General features: G+C 40.5%; 1 protein-coding gene across 2 annotated transcripts in view; it reads left to right on the plus strand.

The window, feature by feature from the left end:
- LOC128753825 (leucine-rich repeat transmembrane neuronal protein 4) overlaps positions 1 to 24,820 on the plus strand; it is a 75,790-nt gene that overhangs the window by 29,596 nt on the left and 21,374 nt on the right. The window lies entirely within an intron of this gene.

The following is a 24,820-nucleotide window of genomic DNA, read 5'->3' on the forward strand; positions in this document are numbered from 1 at the left end:
TACGCCAAATCCATTCCTTCTCCATCCTCTCTTTTCGCCATGTTTCTCTGTAAGCTTGTTTCGCTTTCCTGCCACGTTCCGTCGTGACTAAGCTACATAAATCCCTGCATATTTTTTCCACAATTTTCTAATGAGCATAGGCCTGGGAAAAGCAGGCTTTATTCATTTCAAAGCGTGTGGCTGTGGGAGGAGATGAAAACATTTTATTTTTTTTTTCAAGAGGGGATCTAGAGGCTTCTCATGTGTTAAGTTTGGCATAGCCAAGACCTGAAAATCATTGGTTTTGACAAATCATTTGACCACTTGTTAGAAAACAATTGATTCTTGCCCAGTGATAGAAGCATTTGTTTAAAATCCTGGAACACACACACACACACTTACACACACACACACACACACACACACACACACACACACACACACACACACACACACACACACACACACACACACACACACACACACACACACACACACACCTTCCTTTAAATTAAATTACATTTATTTTGCATTGCCATGTGATGTGAAGAACACTGTTCACTGAAAGAGGTGACTCATATTGCCTTATCACTTGCCTTTTTAGCACCATTTAAGTGAAATCATTTCCCTGTTGCGTTGCTACTCCAAAACTTCTGCACCAAGGGAAAGATCACAATCGTAGCATTGCAGCACATATGTCTCCGGAGTATTGCTGATGAGAAAATATCTGATCCTATGCTAATATGCATTTTAATTTGCAGTGGATACACAACGTCTGTGCGGAGGTCATCCTATTGATTTGATGTAAGCTGCCTCAGTGGGGAAAATGTCATTCAATGAACCCATTCACATCGCTGTGCTTTCCCAAATTGATTCAGCAAGATGACATTTGGGATGTTTCTGAAAACCAAAAATGAAGTCTTTGAGAACAATTTATGTTTGATAGCGGATGAATTCCTAAAGGTCCAGCTTAAGGAACTGCTTTACACATCAAGTGTCATGCAGAATGCTGTTAATATAACCGGCTTGGACTTTTCAGAAAAGAGCAAGCTTCTCTAGTGCACCAGCATTTTGCACAAAGGGAAAGTCGCCAGCTTGGAATTTGAATGGGCAATTCAATTTTCTGCTCCAGTAGGTGTGTGCGTGTGCATGTGTGTGCGAGTGTATGTGGACACTTATGTATGGAGAGCCATGTTTTGGTAGTTACAAAAGCAGTTGGAGCCGGCTCAAAATTGAGATATCTTGACAGACGCCGCAGTTGATAGCCGTCCAGTTGAGTGAGTATGTGGTTCTTCAGCAAAGTTCTGGCTCAGACCAGAGCATTGACAAGCTGTCCACATCTCATGTAATTTGTAGGCTGAAGCACCGGGAGCAACTCTGAGTTATAACATTTCTTTCAACACTTCCTCACCTCACTCATCCGATATGTAGCTTCATCAACACTTTTATCTGTTCGGCTTCCTGCACATGAGCTCTGCTGAAATGCAACTAGCAATTTTTATTATGTTATTTAGTTTGTGTCAAATTATTGGCAATCTTTCTATGTATATATTTTTTTCCTGCTCACTATCTTGGATCATCTAAATGTTATCAATTAAACATTTTTGCTAGATTCCCTCCTCCATTTTGGTGTCGTATGAGGAAGTCAGGAGCATCTCAGTAGTGTGTGATGGTTGTGTAGGACATGTCCAAGGATAATGAGACCGTGGTGAGTGCTTTTGGCGTCAACAGGGATTTGAGATGAGAGACGGTTTACATCAGAGAGCAGCTCTCTGCCCCATCTCATTTGTTATAGTGATGGACAGACTGACAGACGGGGTTATGGAGAAGTCTCCACAGATGATGATGTTTGCTGATGATACAGTGATGCATCAGAGTAAGGAAGAGCTAGGGAAGACGCAGGAGGTAGGTTAGGGAGGGAGGAGGAAGGGTGATGGTGCAAAGAGTCGAGGTAATGAAAAAAGAACAAGTTTGGGTTAAATTGCTGAGTAGCAGGTTGAGTGAAAGGGCACCTTTTGAGGACAGTGGTGAGATCTGCCAGTCAGGTGTCTGAAGACTGTTATCAGTTGATTGTGAGTCTGGTGCTGCTTGTTTCAGCTGACACCTGGTTAAACTGTGTGTGCCTGATGGGTTAGAACAAGATCCTGCACCCACTGCTGCCCTTTCTGGAACACTTTTGACTCGAGTCAGTCTGAAACCAATCCCTAGTTTTTTTGTGTTTGGAGATGAGGGACCTAGCGATCAGTCAATGTCGGCTATGGTGTCATTGTTACAGTTTATAAACGTTTAAAGCAGTGATGGATATTTCACATTTTCCTCAATTTCATATTGAGCAATGGAAACTGTGTGAAATGAAATAAAAACCCTGTTAATTGTCTATGAACTGCATATATTTATTAAATATATCTTTAACTGAATAATAATGTATTAAATTCAAATATATATGGGTAGAATCTTCACATGCAAGTAAACTGACACACACACACGCACACACACACACACACACATATATATATATATATATATATATATATATATATAAAACCGTGTGAAGTGACATTAATTTCAAGATAGAAAAGTGTCAGTTTACTTACATGTGAAGGCCTTATGAATCCATTTATTGTAGAGACTTGGTCCACTTGGGCCACCGTCGTGTTACCTGCCTATGTGTTTTTAGGCTACAATGAACGATTAATATGTTTCTTTCTCAGACTACCCTGTTAATTCTTTCTCAATGTTTTCACTTGACCAGCATGTAGTCCTCTATCGCCAGTGTCCATCTCTCTTGGTTTTCTCTCTCTCTCATGCGCATCTCCACGCTGTATGTGCATCACTCCTCCGTTCCTGATTTGCCTAATGTATGCGCACATTTCGACTAAAAGAAACAGTTAAAATGCTGTGTATCTCGCACGCTGAATGCAAGGGACTGGAGAGCCCGGTGTAATGTGCCCACTCGTCTCTCTGTGCCGTGCATTGATTCCTGACTGTGCTGAGTGCGACACCAATGGAGATGATCAAATGAATAAATGTTGAGTTTTTGGAGCTGATTTAATAAAAGAAAGGTGACGTGCCGTTCAACAGTGGAGTGGAGTTGAGTTGTACATGCTCCGGTTTTCATCAGGAGTGACTAAGTGGAACAAGAATAGAAGCATGTGGAAAAGTTTGCCGACAAAGTTAGTGGGGCCACAATGTTCTCGCACGTTGTGAGGAGGATTGATGCGCATGATTGGGAGAGAGGATGAGGAAAAATGCCAGAAGATATTGGAGTAAAATTTTTTTTTTTATTAAAGTCTCAAAAGTCATTGTTACAGATGTTAAAATTAACATGCATTTTGTGCAACTGAGCCTGGAAAGTGACGCTGTTTACAATTAACATATTATGCAAATGCTGTTGAAGCCTCAGGAGTTTGGGTCGCAATTATTCTCCGCACATCATCCTTTTTAGCAAAGTAACTATTTGACTTCATGGATGACAATTTAAACATAATTTAAATCTGCGTCGAAGTTCTTCTAATGCATATAGATGAGAGTGATGCCATCGTTTGTCATGCGCTAAATGTTTTGATGCTGCCAATTTAACAACATTCTGGTTGCTTCCCTGCTAATGTCTCATATTACACTTCTTAGAATGAGTTTTTTTTTTTTTTTTTTTTTTTATGGTTGTCACAATTGAGTCTCCAATTTCCTATTCACTGAAATAGATCTTGAAGTGGGTACTGTCTTCAGGGAAAAACAAAAAACAAAAACATAATTTGGTGTTCCGGAATGCCCTGGAAAAGTGACTGAAGCTGAACATTTCTATCATTGAAATTGACATTCCCGAGATCCATTTACTGAGTTTTCATCTAAAGTTGTCATACTGCTTATCTAGCTTGCAGAACAGATGCTTTTGACAACACAATCAGAATATGATATATAATAGTGAAGGCACATGGAGTCAATGAGCGGCATCATTATTGCTGACGTTTTCATTTGACATTGAGAAATGAAGACCAAGCAATTTAGATGCAAATTTAGCATCTTAGCAAATGATTTCACTCTCTGTAAAGCAGCTTCATCCATAAAGCTACTGGGTAACTGGTGTCTGCCACAGTCCACTTCTTTAAAGAGGTAGCGAAAACAACCTCGATTATGCTGTGTTTTAATCACTTAATCCTTACTTTTATTCAGAAGTAAACAAATAAAATCACGTCTCTGTAAATAAACAGTCTGAGTCATGCTGTAAATCCATGCAAATCTATCACCGTTGGTAATAAGCGTAGCGCTAAATTTAAAAAAAAAAAAAAAATATATATATATATATATATATATATATATATATATATAGAGCCTCATTGCTAATTTGTATATTAGCAATGAGGCTGAAGACAGTACCCACTTCAAGATCTATTTTAGTGAATAGGAAATTGGAGACTCAATTGTGACAACCATTCAAATAAAAAAAATAAAAAAAAACTAATTCCAAGAAGTGTAATATGAGACATTAGCAGGGAAGCAACCAGAATGTTGTTAAATTGGCAGCATCAAAACAAATAAATACATAAAATAAAAAAGAAGTCAGAGATTGTGTTGCTGTATCATTCATATCTGGATACATTAAATTATTCAAACAACATTCATCTCATTAGCAATTCCAATATTTAAACATTGCCTTCAAGCAATTCTTTAAAGATGTTCCAATATTTCAAACATCATATCATCAAAAAAACAACCACGATGCTCAAGTGTTTACATAGACGTGCCTCAACGAACAAATAGCTCATACGTTTGTATCACAACTGCAACAATTTGTGATTTGAACGCTACGTCTTAACTACTTGTCGAATCCAAAACCTGCCTTCCACTGACTCATTATCAAGATATTAGATAGTATGAAAGCTCTATTATGCTTGGGAGTTCTGTCTACTTTAGATAAAGGAGCACATGGAGTTTCCCCCACTGTGGGACAAATAGAGGGTATCTGTCTATCTACGCTGATGCTGTTCGTGTATCTTTGTGTAGTTCCAAATCTCCTCACAATATTGTGCTTATCTCACTGGGATTCAAACCAACAGCATCCGGGGCTAATATGCTATCTTCCCAGTTCACAAAACATTGCAGGGTTTGAATTTTAAAAAGCCGCTTTTGATATGAAGCAGATGAATTATCCCAAGGTTTCAAACAGCTTTGATTCTTTCTTCATGATTATAGTGGCTGCAATAATCTTGAATGACGTGCTATAGCTGCAATTCTGTGTGACAGTGATGCCAAATGTTCCTTATCAGCGTGTTGCTGATATTTGATTCTGCTGAGTGGACCAACCTTGATTTAGTGCTATATGTTCATGACTGTTGAGCCCCATCTTTTTAAGTCAGTCAGGACCACGGACAGTTACATAGTTACTGAGGTTTGGGAGACAGTGCTGTGAAATGCATGTGCAAATTGATTTCAGTATTAGTTCCCACACAAAGAGTTGAGATGAACTTCCCTGTATCCAGGCAACAAGGAAACCGCATAACATTCTCTCTTTCTCTTTATTTTCGTCTTCAGACTCTGGTTCAGCACTCTTTCTTGTAAAAAGACAACTCCTCCAGAAACTGTCCAGCGTTAAACACATACTACTGTTACTATCCAACTGTACATTGAGCTGTACTTCCATGTACATCATGTGCAGAGACGACCACGTTTTATGGCTCTCCTTGAGGAGTGATGAAATGTTTAGCAGTGGACGAAGAGCTCAGAGAATGAGGGGAGGCTGCGTGATATGTGGGAGGACTGGCTCAATTTGACCACAGAAGAGATGAGGAGGGAGGAGGAGTAGGAGGATGAGATATAGGTGGTTTCAAGTCATCTGGGCTCAGCCCCCACTGAGATAAATCAGATGTAGGTGCGAAGTTGCATCTTTCTATTTCCGCGTACACAACCAATGTTGTATTTGTATTAGTGATGTGCAATGCTGGTTTTAGACGTCTCACAGTTGACATCCCTCCCAAGAACTGAGCGCCATTAGCTCACATTTAACTTACATAACAGTCTTTTATAGAGTCATGACTGTCTTTGTGTCAACTAGGGTGAGCTGGAAAAGCACATAAAACATCTTATTATTGTGTCAAGTTTATCCACCCATTCTTTTCTTGCCTGAGCATAAGCCACTTTACATGGTATAATAGTGTCAATCAAGCGTCAGTCAAGGCCTTTGATCTAAACACTATGTATTACTACTGCTGAACACAAGTAGTACAGTATAAATCACGTCCATCTGCCAATGCGTACACTGTCAGTCAATTAAATGCCTTTTGTCACGTTAGCAGCACAAAGGACCAGATCCAAAGGCACTCTGTTACTGACCCACAGAAGACTTGAACAATGAAGTTAACTAGTAAATTTAATACAAAGAACACAAATAAATCACACATGTTAATGACAACCAAAGGTGTTGCACCAAATGTGGGAAAAGAAGACAACACACAGGGAGGAGGAATAATGTGGAACAGAAAACAGGACAGAATCAAAGACAGCCGTAAAATGAGGAGAACAACACTGCACGAGGCCCAAAGAACAAAAAGCGCGGGGTGGCAGAACATACACACACACAAGGAGGAAACAACAGAAAATGTGAGTTAAAAAACCCTCTCAATAGGTTAGTGCAGAAACATGTACGGAAATAGAAAATAGAAAATGCTGCAGGAGAATAAACACACATGCAGAGTTTTAATAAAAAATCAAAACACCAGGAGATGAACAAGAAGGGTGGTACAAGGAGTGTTACCAAGGCAGGGAACTATGACCAGCAGGAGCTGCAGTCTGGAACCAGGAAGCCGATGAAGCGGGAGGAAGGGGGGCAGGAAGTAGAACCAGAAACGACAGGAGACCAAAAGACAACGAAACAAAAGCACACCAAATTGAACCTTTAATTTCCAAAATACATTATCCAAACCACTTGCACGCTTTAGTTTGTATAAAAATCCAGCATGGAGCTGTGTGAAAAGCACAACTAAGCCAAGTCAGCAGGGTTTCAGTGTTGGTTCTGAGTATTGGTGAACTGGGCAACCGCTTAAGGTGGCATTGCACGGGGAGGAGCTGTGCTGATACCGATGGAGACGGAACCTCATTCCCTGCGTCTCAAGCAGAAATGCGGATTTATTATGTAGGCAACTTGCTGTTTTCTGATGTTCCCAACGCTCTCGTGGTGATCTCCAAAGCAGACAGTAGACGGACAAGGACGCTTGTCGCCCAGTGCATAAATTCAGTGTAGTACCGCACTGTGTTTTAGATGTGGGATTGAAATAAACTTGTACCTACGCTAATTTGACTGGATGGATGCAGACATACATCCCGGTCCCACCACATTTACATTTAGCACCATTACTAGTCACTACTTTAGGCTTTACTAGTAGTACTAGTTGAAAACTGGTCGGTAGTGAACATTTTTCAAGCTACACATAGTACCAGTGAAAATGTTGGGCTAGTATATATAGTAAGTAATAACATTTTTGCTTTACTAGTCAGATGTACTCGTACACTAGTAAAACAAGTATTAGTACTCAACAATGTTATACCTTAACTATACCTACCAGTGCTACTCTGACTAAAGCACACCTCACAGTGCCGGAAACTGACATTGCATTTTGGAGCACAACATGTATTTGTACAGCATTTCCAAGACCAACACCAAACTAGACCAAAAGTGTGTCACTGACTCACTCTTCAAGAAAGGTCAGAAGAGAGCGTGCAGGAGACACTGGTGGTGTGGTTGGGCGCTCCTGTGGGTCTTTTTGACTCGATGCCGCAGCGGTCCTCTCAGGGGTGGTACTGTTTGCTGGAGGAGCAGGATTACTGCAGCTCACAGCTGTAGATTGAACTTGCTGATCAAAGAGGCCGGGTTCTGTCCCTGGATGATGACTTGTATGCCACGTTTTTACTGCTTGGCAATGAACATGATTTAAACTGTTTGCCAGCGATCAGCAAATTAATCTTCTAGCAAGCATTTTCTTTATTTTGCGAACTCATTAACAGGACCTCCAATGGTTATACACAGCTTTGGCTAACTGTTATATTATAACTATGACTTTATATAAGTTGTACTTATGCACTGTGTTATTTCCATGGCACAGAGGTCAGAGTGCAGCCATGTGAAACACACTGTTTTAGCCTCATCTTCCATTCAAACCTGTTAAACTAAATGCATTTTACCATGAACTAATTCAAAATATGCAACTAAATAACAAGGTCTTATTGTGTGCTATTCTGTAACATAGTAATATAACATATAAAGCTATCAAATATGTTCTGATAGAGCTCAAAACAATGTTAGTAGTAGGAGTAGACTGTGAAGTGGCGCATTACTGCAATTTGTTTGACTGAAGTGAAAATTGTTCAGACTGTCGCCTGTGTTCATGTTTCTTCTCCTACAACATGAAAATAACAAGCTGAGAATTTTTGTTTCCACAATGTTACTCAGCATGTTGTTTGACTATTGCTTGTTTCATATGTATATTCATACTTGTAATAACTCCTCAACATTCACCTCAATCTCGCTTCAAAGCCTTTCAATCTTTTACTGCACAAGTATGGAGTGTCAGTGAAATGAAAACGTTGGTTCTACTTCCCACTCATGTTTTAATGTATTGGCCTTCTGGCAAGCAGCACACCTGCTGACAACCATAAGTGTCTTTCCTTTCAACTACTCGGAGAGTTTAGAATGTTAAATAAAACTTTCATATAAAAGCATGTGTACAGGGATGTTTTTTTTTTTTTTTTTTAATGTGCCTGTTTGAATATATTCAGAAGTGAGATACAGGACAATTTAAGAGTCAGCTGATGTGCTTTGAATTTCTTTAGCAGTAGCTCAAGTTGTAGTTCAGATGATCTTGATATGAACATATCTTGATATGAACTCAACAACTCAATGTTGCCTTTTAACGCACCTCACTCTGAGTTGGGTGTGATTCAAATGACTTATCAGAAACAGTCAATTGATCTATGTTTTAAAAAAATGCTGAATTATTATTTGGAATTGCTCTCAGAGCCAGGAAGTTATAGAGCAGAAGTAGCTTTATATTCAAGCATATATTCACTCTTTTCCCTCTCTCAGTTATGCTAAACACTTGCTGTAGCTTCATTTCACGAGGACTGTGTGGGAAATTAATAAGTTCCGTCCAGTCTTCCCTCTAATAAATCCCCCTGCCCTTCTCTCTCATCTTTATATCAAAACAAATTAAAATTCATTGAATCTCAACATGTTCATTAGGCTCTCAAGGTGAGTGGCTGTCAGGCTGGAGAGGTGCTTCTCTGTGTGACTGCCTGAAAGACAGAAGCGGGAATAAGGAGTTTGGAGGGTTTCTTCTTTGTTTATTTGTTCAAATTGAGTTTAGTTACTACAGAAGTAAACTTGAGAAGTGTTTGTGTGTTAGAGGAATGCGTAAGGATAAAAAAAAAATGTGGCTAAGTTTTGGCGTAAGTCAAGAGGAAATAATATGGAATTTTATATTTAGATAGTTGCACAAATATAGCACTCATGGTTATTTATTTATTTTTCCTGTAAGTCTATCCCTCCTCCTTTGCTCTTAAGGGAAGGCGACTGCAACCAGAATCATGGGCTGTTCGATCTTGACCTGGTCTAAGGTGAATTCAAGTGGATGGGTGCAGGAGTGTGTTAAGTATGGTAATGGGAAAAATCAAGGACAGCCGGCCATGCCTTCAGTGACTCGCTTAGGTCAGACTCGCATTTTAATAAGGGCTGCTGAATACCACTTCTTTATCCCCTTAGGGGAGGCACCACACATATCCACATTTGTTCTTGTGCATGGTGCGCACCAGAGTCCCAAGTCATGCAAGGCTATTTATGTATGTTTTCAGGAAACCGAACTAGCTGCCGTTATTTCTTTCAAGACCTTACCTCCAGATTACACTCACAGGAAGCAGTTGGAGTTTGCTCTTGTAAAACATTACAGCAGAGTCAGAAGCAACCCACCCACGTGGTGAGACGAACAATAGCTCACTTTCTCTCCTACAAAAATGTATTTCTCTCCTACTAAATGTATCAATGTATTTACATGTGTGATGTCACTGTGTGGCAGAAAATGTGACATTTTAGGTTGATAAGTGTTTTGCAGGTGTCTGTTTTCTGTTTTCCGTTTTCATTCCCACAGCAACGTCCGGGTTCAGAGCCAAGTGGTGTCACAGAGTGGAGATTAATGGAGTCCCGATGACTCGGCACAGACATATATGTGCCAGAATTTGAACATGTTCATGAACTCCGGCATGACCGCGATGAGAATGCACTAACACTGCAAGATAAGAAAGGAGGAGAGAAAATGCACTCTGTGGTGGGACAGTTGGAGTCCATTGATGAGACCATGACCAAAACCTGGATCCCTTCTGAGCGGAGGATGTATGCTCTCCTGATGCTTTCATCTGGGTGTTGTGTTAAACATACTGAGGTCGATTAACAACTGTGAATCACCATCACCTGTTGTCATTGTCTTTACATCTCTTTTTAGTGTAGCTTCACATCAAAACATCACTTTTCTAGGGCAATGGAAACCTAGCTGTCTCTGTCCATATTTCCTTTATTCTTCTAGCTCAACTTTTTACCTCAACACATAACCTGTATCCCTGGACTTTGGCAAGACCCTGTACATTATTGGAATTGCCCAATAGGCATTGACAGCAGGAGCTTAATGAATTAAAGTGGACAAAGCTGACTCAGTTCAATCAATAACTGGTCCCATGTGAAGCCCTCCTGCCCTGCACTGTTGTGCTGGGAAAAGAATTATGGAGACGAAGGGAGGCAATGAGCAGAAGTGAAACGAAACACAGCAGTAAGGTGCATACAAAGGAGATAAGAAGAGCGACCAAGTCCCTGGAGAATGAATGGTGAGTGAAGTGAGGGTGATGCATACAAACATCTCACCCACGTAATGAAAGGGTTAACTGTCTCACCACTCCTCCACCAAATGGCTTCCGAAGCTTGGGTGCTAGGAGTTTAGCATAAATCACCCCTCACCTGATTTTTTTTTTTTTTTTTTGCCCTCAACATGCCTAACCAACAAGCGAGGGCTTCCTAAAACATGTGGCCTCTCTCAGTCAGATACACGCAGATGTAACATTTGTCTTGTTTGTCATTCAAGTTGTTCTGTCCTTTGAAATGCACATTTTCAGGTTTATGTGGCTTATTTTTACTCTTGCACTGGACTGTTGCCAAGATATCTTTTTTGGATTTGGGAGAAAATATACATACATATTTCTTTTTTTTTTGATGGCCTTGAATGGAATACGTTAACATAAAAATAAGACGTGAACCTTTCAAAAGAGGTCTGCGATCTCACTCTCACTCTCTTCAGGGTTCACCATCTGCAGACTGGCTTATGTCAAGGATTCAAACCACCCACCATTAAATTGATTTTCCACACATTTTCTACCCTTGTGTTCAAGAACTGAAGCTGCAAACTGTCTAATATGGGTCTTTCTTAAAATACTGAGTTTTACGGTGGAGGCTTGTTGGTGCAATGATATGGTCTTAAGAAGATTTACCTCCTCTGAGTTTCATCATAATTAGTTGCATCGCTTGGCAAGGGGATTGACTGCACACTTCCAGTTCATCCAACAAACAAACAGGGTGCCTCCTTCCCACTGCAGCTGAGAGAGAGCTGTGTGTTTGTTGACTGGAGTAGAGACTTTTGTTGTATTGTATTTCTTTTTAAGTTGCCCACTAAGCGATAGCTTACTTGTGCAGGTTCTTTATTTTCCAAGAATATGACCTTGACAGGGAACCGTCTTGTCTGCCCTGTCACACTTGTGACTGATTGTCTGAGAGTTTGCTGGTTAGGGCTCCGCTCTGTTTCAGACACACAGTAGGGGAGCAGCACACTGCCACCCCCAATCCACCTGTCGTGCACTGCTCTTGTCAGAATGCACTGTTTCGGTTTTCTTTCAGTGATTCCCCTTTTCTAAGAAATGTCACTTTCCCTCGATGTTTTTTTTTTTTTTTTTTTGCTTACCACCTCTTTTTGTGTCTACGTTATGAAATGTATTCCACACCTTTATACCGCCCATACGCGCACTCATTGTCCTCATGCGTAACAAAGACACCATCAGATGTTGCGGCTCCTTATACTCAAAGATTCCTTTTTCTGAAGAATTCACAGCTTCCTTTTTCCTTTTACCTCTGGTCAATAGTTTCCAATGATTTCCGTCCACTCACCTATCCCACTAATCTGGTCAGTGCTGGACAAAGTGTTCAAATTTAGTTATGTTAAACAGAGACGGGGGGAAAAAAAATGCAGCCCTTCCAAGGCTCTGCAGCGGTAATGGATCATTGCCTGATTGGCAGGCGCATTCTCTGCTCCTCCTGAGTGACAAGTCCACATTCGCCACTGCCGCGAAGGAAATGAGAGTGGAATTACAATAGCAACAATGTCACTTCCTCAGGGACTGGGGAGAGGAAAATACAATCACTGTCCCCATCACACTCACTGCGATAGATATAGCATTGTCCGTTTGTGTTCTCACCCGTGGTTTCGGGCGGCTTAATTATACACATATTATTGTCAATTTACTGAAGCAAGCGAAGCATTCTGGCGAAAATAAATATAGCTTCTTTGACCATGTCCTGCTAAAAACAATGATTTACCGCGCAGGAATGACAAACTGCACCAACAGAAAAAAAAAAAAAAAAGATGACACAACGGTAAAACACGCATGAATTTAACTTGCTTTGCATTAAATGAAGAGTCATTGAAATGACACACGAGAAATAGCCAGTATGGCTTAAACATTTAAAGGATCATCAGTATGGACGTGATGTGCGCACTCTTAAACGAGACTTTGGTTTTCATGGCAACATCCAATGGCCTTGAATCTGTGTGTGTTTCATTTATTGCTGCTTCCCTGTTGCTTTGCCTTTGCTGCCTGTGGTGAGAGCAGGCGTGTTTATGTGCTTGCAAAGCCTCATGGCACACCATCTAGCTTTTCTAAATTCATACATAAATCCCACCCACACATCCGACTTTGTTGTTTCCCGTCGTCAACCTCCATCCCTGTGTTCCCTAATGATGCAGCGTACCCATTTAACCTTGTTAAATGTTCCAATTCGAGCCGCTGAAATGCAGTATCATGCTATCAAAAGTCGCACACCTGGTTAAGGAGCAGGAGGTCAACTAGACAGGGTGTGTTACTCACTATCTCTGCAACAGTAATAAACGTCCATACTGAATCCCCAGCATGTGGGGTTAGATTAAAGTAGAACCCTTCTGTAGCAGGCCTGAACAGACAAAGTTCAATTGATAATTTTGAAACCACTAGAAATGTTGTTTTTCTCCATTAAAGGTTGCCACAGCAAGCCTTTCTACCTGCCTTGTCCATCTTTATTTATCCTCCTTATGTCTTCCTTTATCATGTCCAAGAACCTCAATGCTTTTGTTCCTCTTCTCTTTCATTTTTTTTTTTTAAATCCTAATCCACTGTCTCTCCTCTCCTTATAATCAAACCATCTGGTCTTCGGCCATCTCCATCTGAACTGTCCCGTCGATATAATTTATTATTGTATTATTATATTTGTTTTTGGAAACCGGAGGCCTCACACCAAAATTTGGTTGCCATAATACAGTGATATGTTTTTGTGCAATGACAATAAAGAAAGTCTAAGTCTGATATGCTACTGTTGTAGTACTTGAGATTGGTCTCGAGGCCGTCTCAAGACATTTTTAAGGTCTCGCTCTTGTCTCAGTCTTCAGCATATTTTTACTCAATCTCTCTCGGTCATACACTAGGCGGACTCAGGCTTCCTATTCAAGACCAGTTGAGACAGGCAGAACTGAAGACTGTCATACTTAGCTTTTTGTTCAGTTTTGTTGTGTTTTTTTTCTTTGGTATTTATCAGGGGTCTCAAAGTGATCGACCAATGGGCCAAAGTGGGAACCGATTTTTGTTGCAACTAGTCAGGAGGATACCCAAACACCAGAAAGGTGTCTGAAGACTGTTGTTTCAGAGGGATAGTTTCAGCTGACACCTGATAGGTTAAGCAATGTCTGCCCGCACCCACTGTAGCTTGTTTGTGCATCAGTTTGATCCACAAACAAGAACTGTCTTGGTCCCGTCTCAGTCTCAACTTCCATATAGTGTATATTGAGCCTTGATCTCCAAATATCTTGGTCCTGTCTTGGTCTTGATACTCCCCAGTCTTGATGATGTCTAGGTCCCACTTGCTGTGGTCTTGACTACAACACTGTGTGACGGTTCCAAATTATGGATTAAAAAAAAAAATCCACAGCATCATTTTTAACAAACAGATTTACAGGTGAAACTAAGGACGTACATGTTAAGTAGTAATATCATCAGAGGATGAGACCATCTTGCACATAATGGTGTGTATGAGTGGATTTTCTTCGAGAGTGATGTGGGTGATAAGCGTCTGCTGGCCAGTTCCCTTAGGGATTTGTTGCAATTTGATAACTGAGACTTGAATCATCAGGGCTCCTCGACTCTGGAATAGCCTGCCTGAGGAAATCTAAAAATGCAACACGTACGCCACCTTTAAAAAACACTTTTTTTCACAGATTTTCTGACCCACTGTTCTGACATGCAATTCAACTATATATATATATATATACGTTGTTTTTTTTTTGTTGTTTTTTTTAACACTGGCAGACGAATTGCAGAGTTGTATTATTATTCAACTTTTTTGTATGCACTTTGGAAAAAATTGACTTTTGAAAAAGCTTTTTGTCAACATTCCATTGATTTTGTCAGTTGTGCTGCAACCTTGCGCAGCGAAGAAGCTTCACACAGAGAAAGAAATGGTGATTGTTTTGTTCTGGGACGCTTTCCTCTGCCACAGCATGAAGCCTTCTCCACTCGATAAAACTGACAGATGTTTCAATGCTGTGTATTTGACAATGAATCATCAGAGCCCACCTCCTATCCTTGGATGCCTGAACAAGGATATGGTCAAATCACTGTTTGTGACGGCACCCCACAATTTTGTTCTTCGAACCGCTGCCACTGATAGTTTTCCTTTACGCGTCCGACCCCGAAAATCCCCAGCTATCCTTTACATCCTCTGATGGTTCGGCGGCGGCTGAACGTGGATATATATATCAAACGGCAGGGCTAATGCAGTTAGTATCAAGGCGTAATTAAAACTGCAAGAGTGCTTTGGTAAAACATCTGTTCCGCTCCTAATAAGCAAAGCTGTCTTCAAGCGATTGTGTTAAGTGTCATTAAGTGCTGATCAAACCATGCTGTCCAGTCAGTGTGGTAAATGGTGTTGAATGTCAAGACGAGCCTGACTTCAAATTAAACGACTGCCTTACGATGAAATTTATTTTTTTCACGTCAAGGTAATTTTACAAATATCATATTCATCCAAAATGCCTTTATTGAAATTCACCATACATGTTGCATAACACTGTATTTGAACATCATTTTATTCATGTTCACTGTCCTTTTATGTCGTCTATCAAAGACACAGACTGTTGTTCTTCACGCTTTATGCGTCACGTTGCATGTAATATCATATGACTTTGTTGTACAATAAATCCTCCCAGATTGTGCTTTTGAATATTTTACAGTGGGACCTTAAAACCCTAAAAAATCAAACTGTAAATGTTAACCCCTAGAACTCATACAGCGTGGAGTTACTTTCAAGTTTTGAGGTTGCATTGTTATTGTTGGTTTGTAAAAATCTTCAAAACCGCATTCATCGTCTTAAAACAATGTTAGAAAATGTAGTGAATGATTTTGAACATGCAATTTATTTAACCGCACCAAATAATGACTTAAACACAGTCTAAAAAGGTTTACCGCTGTGGAGCAGGGGTGACCAATGTGGAGCCTGCCTGCACCATGTAGCACGCAGAGAGCAATGGAGTAGCTCTTCTGTCTTTTCAATCTTGGATAAGGTGCGTCCGGCCACTGGTCGCATCAGTGAAAAAAAATGTCACTTTCACAATTGAACATTCGGCAGTCAATGATCCCCTTCCCTCACAATATTTTACCTGCTATATCAAAGGCCGGGGAAGTTTCATCAGCACTGCTACACTCTCTTCGGAAGTAAAGGCCTGCACATTCCCACTTATCAGATAGACAATTGTAGCTGAAGGATATTGCTTTCTGATGTACTGTGAACAAGAGATCTCGGAAGTCACTTTCCTCACTGTTGTTTTGTCAAGTGTGTTTGAAATGATAACAAAAACAAGCGCAAGCAATCATTTTTGTTTGTGTCTGTGTTTAGTGAAAATGCATCGTGTTATCAACAGAGCTTGAAAATTGCACCCACACTCATGGTTAATGAAGCACTGGAGTCACACACCTGTGTGGTCGAATGACAGTAGCTGAGAAGTATGTGTGCATATATTGGATGGAAAATCCTGACAGCGTTGTCCTGAATTATCACAGTTAAGATTAATTCCATAAATAACAAGTAAAACTATTATTTTTTTTCTCTGTCCTGCACATGAGAATTAGGAGAAATGTTAGTTTCACTGGTGACAAATGTGCAGAAAATCCCAAAGTTTTTGAACACTAACATAATTAAACTATTTCGGGAATGAAGACAGTTCTCTTGTTCACATTTAACGTCATTTCACCCCAAGTGTGATCGCCAATGTTAACACCGAGTCGAAGACCGTCAAAAATAGACATTTTGGTGCCAGCCTTCCACTGGTCACGTCAACATGAAAGTGTGGCAAATGAACAGCAGACTAGGATTTTCATCAAGTCACTTCATGCGTGGTTATGTCCTGAAATGCTTTCAGCGCTGTGAGCGCTTTTGATGGATTCAAGACCAATAACTAGTCATTTCAACAAATATTACCATAAGCAAGGAGAAACAAAGAAAGATCGCTATTGTATGCGTGTATTTGTGTTGCTCTTGACTTTTCGTCTTGATTTCAATTTATTTATTTTTGTCCAAAAAGTACAACACATATTCAAAACACCACAATTATGCACGCCCACATGCTTTTAAAACACAGACAGGAAACAAAATAAGCAACTGTTTTAAAGCATTCTTAAGAATGGTTCTTGTCTGAAAGCCAAAATAATACACTTCGGAAATTCAGTCCTTGCTAACATACGACAATATCCGCTGAAGATATTCAGACTGAGCCACATTTTTAACAGGATACATCTGTGGGTATCAAAAAAAAAACAAAAAAAAGAAACTTTTAAAATTGATTTGTCGCCGCTATACATCATACAAATAAGTGGCTTTCAAATCTGTTTTGAGAAAAGCAAGTTGAGACACTCCCATGAATTATTGTTGTTGTCAGAGTAATGGTATTATGCAACTTTAATGCTGTCTTTACCAAACTTCAAAAGTCTTGGCTGGTGCAGTTGCATCTCTCTGTTGATGTGTTTTTGATCTGTGATTCTCTGTTCAAGATGTGATGCATTGCCACCAGTCGTCTTAGCAGAGTGTGGCCTTGAGCCTCCTTTAACTATACAGCCGCACCACGAATAACTCAAAGCTGCAAGTTCTATAGATGTACTCAGTCTGCAGTTATGGCCTGAGGAGTCCAGGCGTATTAATGTGGCTCGGGATTCCATATTTCAATATCGCCCACCGTCTTTTATCATTTGTGCACACATGTGGAACATATTGTATTTTACATGCTTTCAGTTCGCCGTTGCCTTTTGGTGGTCTGGGTGTCTGCAGAATTAGCATTAATGGCAGCAGAGGTTCTCACAATACAATTCAGTTTTACTTCCATAATTTCATTAGGAATTTATGTTGCATTTCTTGTGGTGTCGATTCCTGTCTTTCAGAGCGTTTATCTCTTTTATTTCCACCGCTGTCTCATGATGATCATTTGATGCATGTTTACCGACCAGACAGCAAATTCATTGTATGTCAAGTTCTTCCAGATCTTCGTAAAGGTGGTCACAGCTGCAAAGACTAAGTTGGAAGATAGGTGCTGGCGGATGGCTGCTTCGGTGGAACCTCTGTTTTCTTACTCTTGTTGACAAAAAATGTGTTGAAATTCCACAAAGCAGCGAGTGTCAATCCATCGAGAGGCTTGCACCGGCTCAAGCTGTCTTTTCAATTACATTAGGAAACAGGCTGTGTTCATTTGAGTCAGAATTAGGCCCTCACTCGCTGAGACATGCCAGTATGTGAGCTTTTTTATCTTCATCCTATCTACTTCAGCAATATTTCTTCGTCTTCTTCCAATCCTGTTCCAGTGAATGAACAAAGCACAGTAACCATACAGATATATCTTTTATTTTTCCTAAACAATATCAGTATTTTATCACATTCACAATTTCACAGCAGCAGTGGCACCGTATCCGTTTCTGACGGAGAGTTGAGCCCCTCTGAGTTTTAGACTCTGGATGAATGGCATTAATGTGACCAAGAGATGTATTTGGGTATAGAACTGAGGTGAAATATGTTGGATCAGAGGTGTCCGGTGACACAGACAACAATCTAACCCTAAAATTTTACAGATATAGGGTGTTCTTGCTCATTGCTATTGACTACTGACTGGTTTGTGTATATATTAAGCTGTGTAATATATGAATTTCTTTTAGTTACCATAGAACCCATGATATTAAATCTATATATAGAATATTTATATTCAAATGGTGATGGCAAAAGAGCTCTGGCCTTCACCTCTTAAGTGAGCAGCTTTGCATTTTGACAGGATGTATGAAACCATAGCAATGGAGTAATGGAGACAGAGCACAGAATAGGGTGAAGGGAACAGTGTTCCTCCACCGCCGTCCCTAACAATAGCCTTGTCATCTCTCTCCGAAGAGCGGATGCCCAGGTCTCGTGGCATCTCTAGAGAGAATGTCAGGGGAGAAATAAATCTCCCAGCCAATTTATGTAAGGAAGGTGAACTTTTTTACTCACTTCCCATGGTACAAGCCGGTGAGGAAAATCTCTGTCGGCTCAGAGTGGAGGTTTTCTTTCGTCTACTGCAGTTGACGTGGCATTTTTATTCATTGGACAAACAGAACTCGCTCTTGTGCAACGTAGGGGTGAAAGAGAGTCAAAAACAGCCCATGTGAAACACCCAAAGACAGCATAATGGAAAAATGGGGGGAAGCGCATCTAGCACACAAGAGAGGTCGCCGCCACTCTCATGTGTTGACTCCACCACAGAGGAAGAATCCTATTAGTGGAGGGCAGAAAATAGCCACATGTGACTGTGAAAATAAAACAAATGAATATCACCCATGTCACCCATACACTTCATTAATGTCTCATTTGATTTTGCTGGTGCAGCAGCTTCCTCAGTCAGACAAATGCAGAAATGATCGTCTTCACTGTTTCCATTGATGACTGTAGGGTCCTTGTGACCCGGGTGACCGGTACTGACCCTTCTGGTCTGGAGGTACATGCTGAATTGCATGCAATTGTCTTGGTAGTGTTTCCAAAAGTAGTGCAGCTTTCTCTCTGACCTGTAGTGTGATGAAAGCAAAGGGTGGTGGGAAAAAAAAAATGTTAAAATCAAAGTCAAATTTGTAGTCAGATGGTATTAGAGTATTCGTGCAACTTCACAGTACAATGCAATTTGAGAAGGAAATAGGTTTGAGTATATTTAAAGTTTCGAAGAGATACAGCGGAAATGTCAAGTGGAAAACTCCTCTATTGTACTGAGAAAAAGTCGAGAATATTCCAGGGGTGGTGGGGAAAAAAAAAATCATCTTAGTGACACTTTCATCGTTCAAATGACAAGTTGGCACCGAGGAGCCTTATTCATATCCATCCTGCTTCATGCGTCCTGCATGGAAGAGTTTTCTATCCCCGAAGGGAGACTTCCCAATCCTGTCGCTCGCTCCTCACTGGTGGAATATGCTGTGCTGGTCTGTTGCCAGGTGGAGTCCTATTCTATAGCTGTCTGTGGATTGCACATCCTTTTGGGTGCTCGGTAGGATGTCAGTCATAGCAATAAGTAAGGGTATACAGGAAGCTGCTGCCAAGACACCGAGCCATCCTGTTTTAATGAGACCGGACCGCTAACAGACTTGTCACCCTGACTGTCTGCACTAGGAAACAATTTTTATGTGCATAAAACATAAGGGGGCAGTGAGACATGCACGCGCTATGCTCTCCCTGATCCAAGTCAGTGTTAGTATGTGCATATTTTTATGCGCAGGAACAACCTATCGATAGTATTTGAATAATATGTATGAAAGCATTTTCAGATATCCATACTGTACAAAACTGATTTTTTATTTACCATACATTGTTGTATTTAATATGTGTAACAGCGTCTAGATGGACATCATTTAAATATTTCAGAATGGCTTCTGCTAAAGCTGCATTCATCGACAAAACATAATGGAGTAGGACGTCTTTAAGAATTCAAACAATGAATGACTAAATTAAAACCAAAATGTATTTCTATGTACGTTGTTGACAATGTGAGATACGATGAGGAGGATATAAAGTTTGGGCACTTTTTTAATTGAGAATATCTTCTTGATGTAGTGAGCTTTATTTCCTGTCTGTTTTAATCAAAACTGCTCAAATAGTAAGTGCTTCATCCCGGCCTTTAGCGCTACGCCTCAGTAAGTACAAGACTGTATTCTATTCTGCGTATTCTCTTCTTCCTTTGACTGGCCGAACCCCTCTCAAAGATTCTTAATACTCAATACAGGTTGTCTTTATTTCATCCAACTGAAACTTCTTTCTACCAACCACTACTTTTCAAATGATTCCGTGTGGCTGTGTGTATCAATGCCTTCCTCCCACACAGTGCTCCTCATTCTTATTCATATTTCCAGATGCCTTTACATGCTAAATGAAGCATGAAAGCAAGTACCGTTTACTGTCGTCAAATCTTGGCAGTTGTGATTAAGAGGTTCATATTTGTAAAACAATTTGACAGTGATTATTTCAGTCTTTAGGATTCTACGAATAGAGCAAGTACAACTAGTACTGCTACTCCCACTGCTACTAACTACTAATATCTGTAATTGGTATAAGTAGTAGTAGTAGTAACTTGTGTTAGTAAATAATAATAATAACCGGGACCTTCAGCATGTGCTGGGGTGGTTTGCAGCCGAGTGTGAAGTGGCCGGGATGAGGATCAGCACCTCCAAATCTGAGGCCATGGTTCTCGACCGGAATAAGGTGGTTTGCTCTCTTCATGTCAGTGGAGAGTTTTTGTGTGATGGAGTTTAAGTATCTCAGGGTCTTGTTCTCGAGTGAAGGGGAGCGTGAGATTGATAGACGGGTTGGTGCAGTGGCAGCAGTGATGCGGTCGCTGTATCGGACCATCGTGGTGAACAGGGAGCTGAGTCACAAGATGAAGCTCTGGATTTACAGATCGATCTAAGTTCCCACCCTCACCTATGGTCACAAACTTTGGGTCATGACCGAAAGGATGAGATCGCGGATACAAGCGGCTGAGATGAGTTTCCTCCGCAGGTGGCTGGACGCACCCTTAGAGATAGGGTGAGGAGTTCGGTCATCCGGGAGGAGCTCGGGGTGGAGCCGCTGCTCCTCCACATCGAGAGGAACCAGCTGAGGTGGCTCGGGCATCTGATCCGGATGCCCCCTGGACGCCTCCCTGGGGAGGTGTTCCGGGCATGTCCTACCGGGAGGAGACCCCGGGGAAGACCCAGGACTCGCTGGAGAGATTATGTCTCCGGTCTGGCCTGGGAACGCCTCGGGATCCCCTGGACATGACCGCAGATAAGCGGCAGAAGAAGGAAAGTAGAGTAGATAGTTGATCATCAGATAAACTCAAGAGGGCAGTAGGCTGCTTTTGTTTGTGGCATATCGAGAGTATGTATTAGTTACTTCTGTTGTTATTTTTTATTTATTTTATTTGTTCATTATTTTTGTTTCGTTCATTATTGCATGTTGTACCTAAGCACTTTCCTAGTTGGTGGAATCCTCACTGACCTTGGCAATAAAGCTCCATCTGATTCCTTTGAAATGCGTCTTCTCTTGACGTTTGGTGGAATGAGGATGTCAGATTTCCCACACATGCAAAGTTCACTGATGCAAACAGTGCAACACTGTGGTATGTTTGATAAGTACGATTACAAGCATCATCTCTCACCTTTGTCTTGTTCATGGCTGCATTTTTTTTTCATCACATTACAAAATAGAAAGTCCAATCAATCTGGCACATAAGAGTTTCACCCAGGGCTACATGATCCACGCGAAGCCTTCCAGCGTAAAACTCTTCTGATGAAAATGATGCCAAAGACACGAGCGCCAGTGCAGTAATGGCATACATTATGCACCAATCAGCAGAGAGATGCCTCCCACCACTTCAGGGCTGAATGTTAAGTAGCTCACTGTGCTCCAATTTGAAATGAGGAGCATGCAGCTCTCCGTCTAAACAGGACTCATGAAAACATGATTTTGAAGGAAACCATTAATGCTCTAATTGCTGTTCTCACCTTGGCTAATATGGAGAGGAATTGGCATTGACTGCCATGACATTTCATTTTTATGAGCTGAAATGACTGGTCCACTTGAAGATCACCTTTTAAAGTGGAGAGTCAAAAGTGCAATGTATTATGTGCTCATTGTTACAATGGCTTTTAAGTGAGTCAGGACACACTCTCTCTTTTTTTTCTTGATAATTAAATGTGACTGACAACATTTAAAACATGTGGTCCATGTGTGGTCAAATGCACCAAACTGTTAATAGACTTGAATAAATGCATATGGTGATATAGTGCAGACCTGGGCAAAGTGCGGCCCGGGGGCCATATGCGTCCCTTTGCCTGTGTTTATGCGGCCCTCATGTGGTCAGGCTAAAACTATACAACTGATAACTTTCTTATCTTGTTTCAGTTTTAGCCAGTACTAGTTCAACAATAAATTCATGACTACATTTTTGTTCCTTCTTTTCGTTTGTCAATTTAGTATTTTCCTCAAAACGTGGTGAAAGGCAATTCCAAACATATTTTGAAATACATTGCCTTTTCATCTTTGATGTTTGGACCATAGTTTTATTATGATTTCTATTCAAATAAAATGCATGTTAAATGATTTTTACAGGGTTCAGGCCATATTTACACTTCTTAATATCCTAGTTTTCATTGAACATTTTATGGTTAATTTCATCCTTGCTCCTTAAGATTTTTTTTTTTTTTTGCGTCACATTTTGTAGTCATCTCCGCCTTACAGTCACAGCTTATAATGTGGAGCTTTAGAAAATTTAACTGCCCTCCTCTGATATAGTGTCATCTATGCCTGCTTTTAATAACTTTGACATCAAGCAATGTTGTTTTTTTTTTTTTTTCCTTCTCCATTTTCCCAATTTTTGAGGTGTCACTTTGCTGTTTGTAATCATACATTCACTGAGGGAATATGTTCGAGACCGTAGCTGCAATTTGACACCAAGAATGACACATGTCATCTATGAATGTATGTGCTGTGATGTATACTTTGAAAGAAAACCATAGTTTGGCCAATGAAGCTTGTCATACTACTATTAGTTCAGGAGTACTACTGCAGCTACTCACAGGAGCCGTCTTTGTCAGGTCCATTTCCAAGGTTTATTTTCCACTTTGGGCAGTTATCTTATTGCAACTAAAATGCAAGTATTTCATAACTCTCAGCTAGCTGGGGACATTCGCTACTTGGAATTTATTTATCGATCTATTATTATTATTATTATTATTATTATTATTATTATTTCTGTGGTCTGATTTTTGTGCATGCATAGATCCTCCTTCTGTCATTGCCCTCCGTGGTAAATAATTGAATTATCTTCCTGCAGACACTTTCTCCAAGTGTTTGACTTGCGAAACATCACCATGGAAACTGTAGTCTTAATGCCGGAGACATGGCCACACAATCAAAGCATCAAGTGAGAAAATGATGGCCTGGCTTCCTCTTCTCCTTGTAATTTAGTTAACACAAGCCTGCCGTTTAGACTGGGCAGACTGACAGGGCAGCAAGAGAAAGGACGAAGCATCACCTTGGTGTATATTCAGCCTTGTTTCATGCTCTCTTCTGAAGTTTCAGAAAAATGTGCACAAATACTGAAGAAGGTTCTGATGTATTTTTTGCATCAGAATAGATCAGGAGGCGATGGCCCTTGCCTGAGCTCTGTAACCACGCTATACCTCTCGATAATTACTTCCACTTTTAAACCGTAAGATGGGTTATCTGTTTTCCATCTAAATATGGAAAAGCATTTCACTGAGAAAAGGGACAGCGAGAAGTACAGTTTGCATAATTTCTGCCCCGCTTTCCCACTCTTCCTTATTTTTGAGGCGACTGTGTTGTGTCTGGGTGATGCCCGTGTTAGGTGCTACTTTCAGTCAGTGTCTTCTGATCTTTTAAGTCTCTTCTCCTGAGTCAATTTCCTTCATCAGTGAGTTGCAGATTTTCACTCCCACTATTGCAGAGTGTATTTTTATCGATGTGGTTTTAGCGTATGGTGGGTAGTCGTTCCCTCTTCTTCTCTGCTCCTCCTCATCAGGAATGTGTTGAAACAGTCTTTGTAGATGATCCAGTAGCAGTGCATTTCTGGCTCTAAGCTTGACCAGCAGTGTTTGTATTTCTACTAGCTGAGGGAATTCTTGCTTTGGCAAACAGCTCATTTGTATGTGCTCTGTCATCTGCCTTGTACATTATTCTGTAATAGCCCTCTTCTGTCGCAGAATAAGGAGTATCAGAGTACTGCACAGTGTTCTCAACTCTCCCACATTCTGATTCTGACTTGGTCTGAACAGGAACTTTTTTTTCCCTACATTTAGGGAGCGTCTATTTATGTCCATCCAGTTTTTACATTTCCCCATTATCTTTTCAATATCATCCATTAATCATTTAGATCCTGTTAACTGTTGATTGTGCTGCCTGTATATATTGTAATACAGTATATAGTATGACGAATTTGTGTCTCAGAACTGAGCCTTGAACCTTGAACTACAC

This window comes from Synchiropus splendidus, chromosome 1, assembly GCF_027744825.2.
Source record: "Synchiropus splendidus isolate RoL2022-P1 chromosome 1, RoL_Sspl_1.0, whole genome shotgun sequence".
NCBI classification, from domain to species: domain Eukaryota; kingdom Metazoa; phylum Chordata; class Actinopteri; order Syngnathiformes; family Callionymidae; genus Synchiropus; species Synchiropus splendidus.